Genomic DNA, 12829 nt, shown 5'->3' with positions numbered 1-12829 from the left:
GCTTCCTCTGGTAGTGATGAAGACGGGTGAAAGGCCCTATAACCGATCCAGCTCAAACTTGTCCAGTGAATTACTGCATGACATAAATCGTCGGCGCTTTTCATTTTGCAATGGTTCAGTCGGCTCTTTTCAAACCGACAGAACTCAGAAACTTTATAAGAATTGTTATCTTCGTTGCACCGAAAAAGCAAGGATTCCGCGACTGTAGATTGAAGATCAAAAGGGTAAAACAATTTGTATTAACATGGCCAGGACATATTTGTTGGGTTACCTTCAACGTTCAGTCAGATTTGATTAGTGGTACAAATTATGTGACGCAGTTTTGAACGTGCTGCGCTCGCATATCTTGAAGCAAAAAACTCGACGCCGGGCATTTCGTCTCCTTAGGCCGCTCAGCATCGGCCCCGCGACTTACACTACGCCGTGGCCAACAGGTGGACGGAGATAGTGACGCATCTGAAAGAAGTACCTTTAAACGCTTTTGGACACCGAATCGCTTAAATTGTACGTCGAGGGAACTAGAAAAGTGTATAAATTTGGAATGCCCTCTGGTATATTCATGTAGTGCGCTACTTGACCTCATATATGTCATCTTGAAAAATTTGCCGACGTGGGACATCTAAGTGATCAATTTCACTCCTTCAACGCTATTTCTTTCCAGCCTGGTCAAAAGCTGTATGATGATGGAAAACTAAGCACAAATTGAGCTGTCCAAAGACAGCATTTCTATATAGAGAATGATAAAGTAGAAAAATATATGCCAGGTGGCCAGACTCATCTGATGATGACATTGGCTAGCATATGCCGGGCAACCAGACATAGGGCACCTCATGTATCGTCCTCAGTACGTTTTTTTTTCTTCTCGTATTTCTAGGTGCCATTGTTTCTATGACCTTAAAAACGTGCGGGATGCTGCAGTCCTGCCTTTGTCCTGCTTAAAGTTTTATGTTATGAAAGGCCTGCCAGCATTCACAAACTGAGGTAGCGCTTAACGGAATTGGCATGACAGAAATATAAGCCCTATTTACACTAACGATATTAGTTAGGAGCTTAATTTGGTACCAAGTTTGAAATGAGCGAAAACCGATATAAAGACAAGCAAAACCAATCGCCGATCGTCACTCTGTCACAAAACCTGTAAATGCTACTCCGGAAGCGGTTCAAAGGCTGCACTCATGTTGCTATCAGTGAGCACACGGCGGCAAGTCTACCTTACTAGAAGCTTATACACTAACGGCTTGCGCGTCGGACCTGCCGTCGGGGGCTGCGGAAGTCAAGCAAGAGCAGCCGCGGTTGTGCGTCTCACGGTATATTCTATGCATATGACGTGCTTTCTCACTTCCGCACGCGTCCGCTCGCTTTCATTATTCACTGTTGTGGTATAAGAGGTGCATGTATTTTCCGGTACGGTGATTTCCAGTCCCATGTGGCTAAGCAGACTCTTGTCAAGCCTACAAATCAGACACCTCCGAACCCGAAAACGGCATATTCTGCTCCCAAGCATTTCAGCTGTATGCGAAACGGCCTTGTCAGGTATTACGAGGAGCAATATCCGTTCAATTCATGACCGATACAGGTAGCCAAGTCGGACTTCGTAAAGACGGAGGCGAGGCTTGACTTCTTGTCGAGGCTTAAAGGATCGGACTGGAAGGGCCTTGGAAGGGTCAGTCGTGTCGAAAATTCACTCTGTACTTTTCTTTTCACCAGTGCTTTTCTCTTTATAGCAAAACTTTTGACGTTATCCGTAGCCCAAAATGAGGCGAATCCGTCCTGGAATTGTTCATATTGTGGCAGCTTTTAAATTCACGGAAGCTCTTTCCACGCTGGCTCAATTGAACAGAACTGAAAAGCACAAAAATTAGTGTGCACAGGGGCAAGATCCATGAATTCTTTAAGGTCTGTCAAAATAGCTGCGGAATTCTAGTCTGGAAGCGTTTTTGTATAGCTGTTATGTACTTATTCGTGATAGTTCCAATCACTGGTGCTCTGAGATTTTAAGCCATGACGCTATACCCGCAAATGCAAAATGTCGAACAGGTACGTGGTCATGAACCAAGGACTTTGCAAAGCGAAATTCAACGTTTTTGCGCTGTCTTTTTTCTAGATCTGACGACAAGCGATGGGTTTGCTCCTGTTAACCCTAACATCCGTGCATTTCAAATTTGGTGCCAGGTCAGATCCGTGCGTCAAAAGGTATCCCGCCAAAAAAACGAAATTACTTTAATAATTTAAATAAACTACTACTACAAAAAAACAAAAAGGCCCAATGCCGATTGCTGGAATGCTTAGCCAAATGCTAAGATTTCAAAATACCTTTAAGTCGAATGTTAACAAGTGGAAGTGTTTGTTAGAGAATACCAATCAGCCGAAATGCCTTTTAATCGAATACCAACTACCGAAATGTGTTTTGGTCAAATGCTAAGCTGCCGAAATGCTCTTTAGTCGAATGCTAATTATCTGAGCGTTGTTTAGTGCAATGCTTATATCTCAAAATGACAGTAATTGTTTGTAGATAGAGGCTCCTTTCCCCCCGTCCTGTGAGCAAAAATTTTGCTGTCTGAATTTTACTTTTTTACTTACTGATTTTTACTTTTTACTTTTACTGAATTTTACTGTCTTTAGCTGTTTTAAATTTTACTGAGAAATGCCTCAGCAGCGCAGTTGAAATCTCCAGGACAAAGCAAGTTAGAGCCATGGGAAAGATGAAATTGAAAAGCTCTCGTGGAAATGAACCAAATAGGTTGGTCGTGATTAAGGCGAATGTGACTTTTGACGGGTTACATCAGATCCAACCTCCCGTTTTCACAAGAACTGAGCATTCTCAACAATACGAAAAACAGCGTTGATTACCTTCTAAAAATCTGTAGCGGATGGACTCTTCTAATGCCAGGTCAAAGGGGCAAACGCTTTTGCTTCATTGGCCCTTTGAGGTTATATTAAGATTATTCCAGGTCCTTAGCAATGTTATTTACGCCCCACCAACATGTTATCAGTGTGTAACATGAGTCATTAGCTATCCGATGCGATCTGCAGCCGTTATCACTTCACATATTTTTCATTCGCCCATTTGGCATTCCGACAAGATGAATTCAGCTCATTGGCCATTGGACAAATTTACGTTTATTGAATTGCCGTTTGCTAAAGTCACATTTGTACAAAAAGAAGATCGGTGAATCGACCATTCTTTTTTAAAGTCCAGTGGCCATTCGCCTTGATCCCATTATGACGTATTGGCATTCATCTAATTACCGCCTGACTAGTTTTCGGTTAGTTGGTATTTCGACTTATTTCGATGATTTCCACCGAGTCAAAAAGACATGTTGGCTATATAGTTTCTGCCTTTTGGCGGTTCGCCTTGGAGACAAAGCGGCGAAAAGAGTTGGAGGCAAAAGGAAATCGGGTTTTCTGGACTCGGTGCAATGTGTTTCAGTCTGGCTCTGCGGGGGGTGGACACAAGAACTGGGTAATCGGTGACCCATATTTATTTTGATCTGACATCAACCTATCTAAACAATCATTAAGGACATATTTCATTCTTCTCCCCCCTATGGTCATCACGCACGTGTTCATGCATGCCTCTCACAGTCCCTTGCAGTCGTCAACGTCCCGAAAATGTGATCACAAGGTCGGGTCCGCCAGAGGTGGGCGGAACGCTATTATGTCCCCCTCGGTCGGCTCATTCTGCTGGGCTGCCTTGCCGCGGGCGGGTGGGGGAGACGGGAGGAGGGGACTGGAGGGGACTAACAGCCGTGCGGAGGGCGCATGGCCACCGGCCGCGGAATGCCGCGCCACAGGCGGCGCCATTTCCCGTTGCTGCCAGGGATCAGTCTGGTAGTCCTGGCACCGTGACAGTCTGCTGGTCCTGACACCATGACAGTCTGCTGGTCCTGACGCCGTAACAGCTGGTCCTGACGCCATGACAGTCTGCTGGTCCTGACGCCATGACAGCTGGTCCTGACGCCACGACAGTCTGCTGGTCCTGACGCCGTGACGAACCACCGGTCCTGACACCATGACGGTCCTGCTGGTCCTGACACCATGCCGGTCTGCTGGTCCTGACGCCGTGACGATCTACCGGTCCTGACACCATGACGGTCTGCTGGTCCTGACGCCGTGACAGTCTGGTGGTCCTGGCGCCGTGACAATCCACCGGTCCTGACACCGTGACAGTCTGCTGGTCCTGATGCCGTGACAGTCTTGTTTTCTCAACTGTTAAAGCAAACAATTACTGGGCACAGGAGAACACAGCAGGGTAGAAATTCCCACAGCAGCGTGAGCATCAATGAAGGATGCAACTCTACTGACCTTGCACCATGTCAACTTCGGGATCCATTCGATTCGGTGACATTAAAAAACGTTTTACCACACATGACATGACGTGGGACTGGAGACAGTGAGAAAATGGACGTACCACGGGTAGGAGCGGAATTCACGAGTTTAGTTAACCCATGAATGTCCATATGGAATGGCTAACGGATGTGGGATGGGCACATCCTCGCGTAGGCTTCTAAAGGAAGTGGTGCTGATATCAGGTGACCCGAGCCCTTTAGTTGTAAACCGGATCGCACTAAATCAACAGCGATTGTGAGATAGCACTTTGCATGTTGCAATTCATTAGCCGTACCACGTTTTAGTCGGTACGTAAATAACAAAAGAGACTCGTATGCCAGTGCTAGCGTCCATACCGGATAAATGGATCCCAATGAACGTCCATGACTCCTAGTCCACTGTGTTACCCGCAGCTCACTCCAGGCTCGTCCGGTTTACTTCAATACGATTTTATGTTGCGCGCGGGGGGGGGGGGCGCATGCGGTATGTAAATTTGATAAAGGGTTAGGCTGACCAGAGTACATCTTATCCGCCGTCACTGTAATGCAATGCGATTTGTGATGTGATCTGACCTTGTTTAACCTTGCGTGGCCTTGTGTCTATTTTGCTTCACGCGTTTTCGGAAGTCCCGCCCGGAATGGATACCTGACTTTCAAATAGCATCGCATTGAAGGGAAGTGTCCCGCTATTGAAGCATATTTCAAAAACATACTGTAGTGAAAAGTGAAAACCAATTGCGTGTAATAAAAGCTCTGACTAGTGACGCTGCAGCACCGTCAAGACATGGTAAGGATATCAATTTTGATAATTTTGGAATCAAAATTACGTTGGCGACGCTTTATACCAGCACTACACTTCTTCCCTGCATTTGTCGCGACCACCGTCGTCGTGACAACCTCTACTGGTGCTAACAAAGGAACTTCGTGATTGGCCCAATGGACGGCAAGGGCCAGTTACCGAAAAGCGCATTGGTTGCAGTTTGAACCAGCGTCACTAAGGACCATGCGATACTCTCATTTCCAAAGGCAAGGTACGCCTCGAAAAGGGCTTCTATGGTAAACGCCATAGGGAAGAAATAGAAAAAAACATAGTGAAGCGTTTCGTTGAATTCGCTGGACAGTAACTTCATGTTCCCCGGTCTTTGTATCTGAACAGAATTCTTCAAGCCTTTGTGGCATTGATTACACAAACAGTTTGACAAATAACTATGTTGCAAACACACACGTTGAAAAAGCAAGGCAAATCAAATGTAGCGCTTTCATAGTGGCGAACAGGGAATCCAATGAGGTTTCTCCGGCAGGAGAAGGGGAAAGTGGGGGATGATGGACACCCTAACCATTTGAACGATACATCTGAGGCATCATAAAAGGTAACATCTAAATATTGTATCGACATGTAGAAGCAATACTTCTTATACGCTCATGCAAGAGAATCGGGTGATCTCCTGCCCGTACAATATCAAAAAAGTTTTCCTGACGGCTTGCAAAAGCCGTCTTATCCCACTGGGTGGGATAAGACGGCTTTGCCAATGAGAAAAAAAACGGTCAACCAGTGGGACATAATGGGCAGCCACTGCATTCACTCGCGTATCCAAAGGGGAGGGACAGCGGAAGCGTGATCCCCCTAGAACGGCCGAAATACGACAAAATGGCACATATCTGGACTTTGAGAGACATTAAGGCAGCCTTTCCTAAAAAAGTTGTTTTAAAACAACCCAAGAGACAAGGGCAAGAAAAATCCAAGCAGCTTAAAACAAGATGAAGGGAAAGATTTGACCCCCCGGCTAGCGTTTTGTATTTTGCTTCGACTGCACTTGTAAGATGCATGAAATGGGACATCACCTCATAAATGTATAACATTGTTTTCTCAAGTTTTTTAAGGCCCTTGGAATACAGCTCACATGTAAAGCACAGCTTTTGCTGATTCAACTAATATATGCCTGGTACCTACCACAAGCAAGGTTTCGGCCTGCACGATAAGAGCTCGAACGAAGCATCTCAACGGAGGAAACAGCTGGAAATTGTTGAAGCAAACGTAAATGAAAACCGACTCAATAACTGACCAGTGTCCTAAGCCTGCTGAACATCAGATATTTCAGGATAGCTTAGTTCTGAGAACACATCTCGCATGTCGAGTACAGATCACACTCGTCCAGACCGGCACATTCACCATGTGATCAATTCTGACACCCATTACAACACGCCCATCCGTCACCCGATAGTGACGCACCAAACGACTCGCTACGGCACAGGCACCTCACACCTACTTCTCCATCTTCTTCACTTTCAACTTCGTCGTCTTCCTGCCTAAGCTTCCTTCCTGCCATTGCCCTTCCTCCGGGTCTATGGGAGCCCCTCTGTATTCCGTCGTTTTTTGTTGACTTCTTCCATCATTTTCCTTGCTGTAGGTCTTCCTTTTTTGTTAGTCTCTAGGTTTCTTCCCTTTCTGCATGCTCTCCTGCAACTGCTTCTTGTTCGGTGAACTCGTTAGAATGACCGCTCCGACTCGCCTACATGTTCGTGGCTTTTTTGCCGGCATGCTTTCGGCACGGGCAGTATACCAGCAGAGCTGAACGTCATCAGTGGCACTGCAGCAGCTGAACGAGCCGGCGAAGCAGGTACAGCAGTGGCCCATGCGGCGGCCATTGACGAAGACGGCTTAATCGTTCCGATCGTGGACGCCTTCGCTGTTGTGGGCTCCTCTACTGCCGTGGCCATCTCAGCGTCTCATGATGTTTCTGTCGTCCAGTAGCTTTGGAGGTCTTTACATGCCTTGACGTGGGCGCGTCAGCAGCCACAGACGAGGGTGCTTCCGAAGCCGCGAGCGTCTTGCCTGCCGAAGACGCCTCAGGTGTTGCTGAGGCTTCCGCAGACGGGGTCGCTTCAGCTCCGCTGTCGGTGTCAACATCATCGAGGTCGCGGTTGTTCTTCTCGGCAGGCGCGTAGTCGGGACTTTCAAATACGTCCCGATCCAGCGGGACAATTACGCACTTTTTGGGACCGTTGATGCCTGTGGTAAACGTCTTCAAGAAATACTCCTCACCGAAGAACCTAGCCACCTGGAGGATGGCTGCAACTCATCCGGGGTTCTGCTTCAGAAATTTCTGCACAGCCTGTGACTAAAAGATGCTCAGAGTCCGCATGAACGTGACGTCAAGCGGCTGCAGACGGCGACTGATGAGAGATGGTGTAACGATGATGGTCACGTGGGGATCTCACGCGAGCCAATCTCTTCGAGATTTCTGGTGTGGCCCAGATGACGATCCATGACGAGCAGGACTGGATCATCTACCGAAGGCTTGACATGCTGAAGAAAATGGTCGAACCATTGCTTGAATACGGCGCTTTGCATGCATCCGAAGGACTGGTGCTCGCAGACTGCCCCGGGCGGTGCTCTATCTCCCAGTTGTTTTGCTCTCACCAGCTCGTTGGAAGATCATCATTGCTGGGACAAAGCTGCCATCAGCCGATATGGACATAAGCGCTGTGGTAAGTTGTCCCGCTCTGTCGAGGTTACACTCACAATTTGCTTTTTCCCTTTTTGGGCCAGGACCTTGCTTGGTTTTGCTTGCACTGTTGTTATGCCCGTTTCATCAACATTGAATATTCTGTGCGGATCGGTGATGCCATCGCGTACCTGCCCCAGCAAATCTAACGATTTGTCAACGCCGACCTTGTTAAATTCCTGGACACGTGTCGCGGACGGAACTTCTGGTGTACGCAGCGCTAGTTTTGTGTTTTTCTTTATGAAGCCGCTCAACCACTCCTTCCCGGCCACGCACGGTTTGGACGTGAGATGCATGCCATTCTTTTCGGCTGAATATACTGGTACCTCAAGCTGCGCACATTTGAGGGTGTTAGGCCGTAGAACATACTCTCTAAGAGCAGTATGTGGCCTTTTACGTCACTTTCTTGCGATGGTGTGGACACTCTCCTTAGGCCCCACAGCCACTTTGAAGGGACACTTGCCAGAAAGGCGACGTTGAAGTGACGTTTCAGGTAACCCATGAAAAGTAGCCGCCTGCTTCACGCTGCTCCCCCTTTAACGGATGTGACAGCCGCTTGCATACTACTCTGTTCCATCCTATTCCAGTCGTCTTTCGCTCATAGACTCGGGTCAAGTCTGAGGCCTGATGTCTGCAGGGAGGGAAAAACGAAGGACTAGATAAGGCAATGAGGCAAGGATAATAGGATATAAACATTTTAAGAGAACACTTACCTGAGACGGTACCTGTCGTTACAAGAATTCGACTCGTTGGAGGGCATGACGCTGGAGAGAGCGACGTCATGATGCCTCTCCGCATTGCCCACGTTACGTAAACGATTGGAGAGTGCATCTTGAGAAACACTACCTGGCAGCAAATCTGTGCACACATTTTGTCCATTTCGCATTTATTTCGTGGACACCTCGATCCAACAAGAGAACAAAGTTAGGTGTTTGTGGTCTTTGGCCGAAATAGAGGTCCACACCAGCATGTGTTCCCATGCGCTGCAAGAACCCCTCCGACCGACAATTGACGTCCACGGCCTTGCGGGTAGGAGGGCATCCATGATGTGATCTACGGCCAGTCCTTTGGCCCGTGACCTCTAATTAAGAGGACAACAGGCCTTCGAGTCAGTCTCTTGATCTTTGATCCCGAGGGCCCCTCCGGTCGCTCTTCGGACCTGCTAAAACAAAGCCCGTGACCGACTTGGGGCCGCTAGCCGACACATAACCCCCTGTTAGGCACTGTGGGCTCCTAGCCGACGCAGAGGCCCACACCATTGTTTCAGGGTCCCAGGCCAGTGCACATCGTGGCCCCGACCTGGTTCCTGTTTGGAAAATGGAGCCCCAGGGCTCAGACTGACAAAGAGCCAACTGTTTATTGTTCGTGGTCTCAGGCTGTCTTAGACACCCGCATCGCCTCAGTGGGTCTGCACACGGCGCCAGAGGGCCTCTGGCTCAACGGTGAAAAGGCTTCTGGTTTACCGGATATGATCGGTGACAAAATCTGACACTTTTGCGAGCCAGTTGGTGACAAAATTGCGAAAATGAAAGCAAACCTTGCCAGATAAGATCAGATTACACGTCATTTCAGCCCGACGAAACTCAAAGCTTAGTATTTGTCTGTGCTCGCTAACGCTTGCAGCGTGAGGACAAGTCGAAACATTGACGCTTCGCTGTATGCGCAAGTTGAGCCATCGGATACTGACAAAAGTAGTAGCTTTAATCAGGATGATTTTTAGCAGGTGACAAAAATATACTACAAACTACTATATCGCGCTGACCTCACAGATCGGTGTTGACACAGTGCTTTTCGAATGCCGCTTAGATCAGTGCTTTTTACGGATTTTTTCAGCCAAGATTCAATTCACGTACTATACAGTATAGAATACTAAATAACCAGGCTTATTACTAGCAAAAATCGCGGTTGGCCACAGCATCTTGCGCCAAATGTGAGCAGGCTGCTACGCAGCGTTTTAAAGCGTCGTGCCATTTGAGACACCGGCTTAATTGCTCGCCACACGGTAATGCTTTGGGTGTAGTGCAAGGCTGTGGGCTGCTCTTGGTTGTGTTCATATCGTGAGAAACTGACTGGCTGGAAGGACGTAGCTAGTCGTCAGTTTTTCAAGATATTAATAGCGTCAAAAAGCCCTGCCGATCTAGGTTTGTTGTTTAACGGAGGCCGTTGGAGCGACGCCTGCCAATAATTCATCCCAGGCTTCCATGATTCTGAGAGGAACAGCGGCTTTGAGGTAAAAGACCGAGCATCGCTGGTGTATGCTTCTGACTTACCCATTGCACCTCAGGCCTAGCGTCTGTGGACAGGCGTGAAATAAAACGCTTTTAGGTGTCATCATATTGCATATAAAGCTAAATGATGGTGCCAGAGGTGTTCAAGAATGTTGTTTCGATCTGTTGATACCAATATTGTATGAATTTTCCTCCACATAATTTGGTTCATGTTAGCAAGCGCGAGTTCTGCGCCGGCAATAACTATTTCAAGATAGTGCACATCGCCAACGTCCTCCAGCGCACTGTGCGAAGACGTCGCGAAAGCAAAGTTTATATTGTTTTAGTTGTTTGTAGAACCATGTTATCGGCAAATGTAGAGCCACAGGGATGCAGTTTTGCGAAATGCGTAAGGCCGAAAGATTGAAGGGGGGGGGGGGGGTATGCAGGAAGAAAAATGGCTGAGCCTTCCTCCGAAATGCACATAAAACAGTTTTCTCTCCAGATTTGGCGCAGTTTTCACAGCTGGCAGCAGGAGTGTTGTTTTTCAAAATTAGTTTTTGGGGGCCGAACCCCGAAATTATGATAGCTGAAAAGAATGGATTAAAAATGAAATATATATATATATATATATATATATATATATTTATATATTTATTTATAATAAAATTAGGAAATATAATAGAAATAGGAAACTGCTTCACTGGTGAGGAGGCACAGTCCCACCGCCTCCAACTGAATAGGAAACTGCATGCCTTTTGGCTGGTGATGTTAAGTATGCCTTTATCTCGTAATTATGTTAGGTTTGTCTCAACCATCACTCAGTGCCTGATGGCCAGCAAATGAAGCTTAAGTGCAAATGAACTCCCGAAACAAGAATGTGTAAAGGTCACGCTGCATTGCATTTGATTTGTCTTTGCTTTTTGTGGTATAGTGCATTTATAAATGTATTGAAACGGTTGCTGAAAGATCTGACTGCAGGGAAGAATTCAGACGGTTCCAAATTTCGTCGGTGACAGGAAAGATACTTTTACCCCCGCTCTGAATGATATTTCAGGCCACGACAATACCAGCTGTGATCCTTTATATGATCTACAGCCAGTCTTTCGGGTCCTTGCGCCCTCCAACCGAGTCCTTGATCGTCGATTCTGGTGGGTCGCCCGGGCTCCTCTTCGGGCCTCATTGAACACTGCCCTTGGTTGGTTCGGGCCCCTTGCGAACAAAGGGCCCTCTGTCGGCACCGTTGCCCTTAACTGATATAGGGGCCCAACCGGCGTAAATCACTGACCCCGGTTTCATGGCCGATTTGGAAGTGGACCCTCAGGCCCATGCCGACACAGAGCCGACTGTGCGGTGCTGGTGGTGCCTGACCGACATGCAGGCCCATATCGACATAGACAAGAGAATAGGGCCCGCCATTCAAATAAGAAGTACCCAAGACACAACGTGGAGGGCCCTCGAACGACTGAATGTGCCTGAGCAGGTTAACAAATGGGGCCCTCGACAAGAGCATGAGGCCCTCCATTCAAATGAGAAACACACACGGCGCAGTTTAGAGGGCCTCTGCACGATTGAGTGCGCTAGAGCAGCTTAACAGACAAGGCCCGGATAAGAGCGTAGAGTCTACCATCCAAAAAGGAAGCACCCGAGACCCAATGTACAGCCCTCCCCTCCCCCCTCCCCTCCCCCTGAACGATCGAATGTGCCCGAGCAGGTTATCAGATAGTCCCCGACAAGACCGTAGGGCCCTCCATTCAAGTAAGAAGTGCCGAAGACCTGGTGTGGAGGGCCCTCGAAAAATCGAATGTACCCAAGCAGGTTGTCACATGGTCTCCGACAAGAGCGTAGGGCCCTAAGCAAGTGACAGAGAATTTGAAATGCCCTAGACCAATGCAGAGGGCCCATAAGCATTTTGCGAGTGTGTAGGATAACCGAGACCAACGTGGAGGTTCGATGAGCAACGGAGAATATCCCGGCACGTTAGCGTATGGGGGCCCTGGGCTATAACGTACAGAGCCTTTTGGACAAATGGGAATTGGAATCTGTGGAGTCCGTGGAAGGCCCCTGATTGACCAGACCGCCACGGTGGCAGGAAAGGTCCCAGCGACAGCCCAGGGCCCCCCGGGCAAATGCAAAGAAAGTAAGTGCAGCGTGGAGAGCCCCTCAATGATGGGATTGGTCCTGCCAGTGGGCATATAGGCCCCCCGGAAACAGCAAAGGGCCTCTGGACAGCGTAATGAGTCTTATGATATCCCAATCATGGCTCACTCAGTCAGTAAAGAGTAATTTTTGCCTCCTCGTGGGCCCTTCACTTTCGCTGGCGACTGTTCTTGGACGCCTAAAAGTCTAAAGATGCCAAATTTCGTTGCGTTTTGGGTTTAAAAAATGCATCCGTTCAACCGGCCATGGACCCCTTCGGAGTACTTGGGCTCCTTTGGGCCCAAAGTAGGGCCATGACCCATGGCCCTTCCTCCGGATGCGCCCCTAGCACGCCCTCGCATTTAGTAGCATCACTCATGAGTTGGCAGCATTTTAGCAGCAAGTGAAAGACTCGAGCTGCACCCTTGGAGACCTACATGCGCCGATCGCGCGAGGGCGAGCGGGCCTGGCCAGCCGGGTCCATACATAAACAACAGCCCAGGCGCCGCGTGTTTATAGGAGGCAGGGGCCTCCGGACTGACAAAAGGGTGCCGAGCGAGCGGACCTTGAACACTCGGGCTGTAGATAGGCAAAACGAAGCATTGCGTACCGTTCAGCCTCTCCTTGTTGCGGTTCTTGTGTGCCGAAA

The sequence above is a fragment of the Pollicipes pollicipes genome, unplaced genomic scaffold (assembly GCF_011947565.3).
Source record: "Pollicipes pollicipes isolate AB1234 unplaced genomic scaffold, Ppol_2.1 Scaffold_6686;HRSCAF=7923_pilon_pilon_pilon, whole genome shotgun sequence".
NCBI lineage: Eukaryota > Metazoa > Arthropoda > Thecostraca > Pollicipedomorpha > Pollicipedidae > Pollicipes > Pollicipes pollicipes.
This window is presented reverse-complemented; position numbering follows the sequence as displayed.